Genomic DNA, 257 nt, shown 5'->3' with positions numbered 1-257 from the left:
CACGAGAAAGCCTCGGCCACCGCCGGGCACCAGAGTGGAGCGTCTCTCTGGCAAGGACTCTGGGTCGGCCCGGGGCCATCGTCCATGTCAGAGTTCAGAAGCAGCAGAGTGGAGGAGCCTGGGAGGGGCCGTGGGGGTCGCCGTGGAGCAGAGCCTGGCTCCCAGGGTGAGGTGTGTGGGGGCTGGGGAGATCGAGTCAGCTGGGAGTCTCCCACGGAGCTGTGTGGACTGGCGGCCTGGGGCTCCAAGATGACTTC

This window comes from Lepus europaeus, chromosome 5 (assembly GCF_033115175.1).
Source record: "Lepus europaeus isolate LE1 chromosome 5, mLepTim1.pri, whole genome shotgun sequence".
Lineage (NCBI taxonomy): Eukaryota > Metazoa > Chordata > Mammalia > Lagomorpha > Leporidae > Lepus > Lepus europaeus.
Note: the sequence above shows the minus strand (reverse complement) of the source record.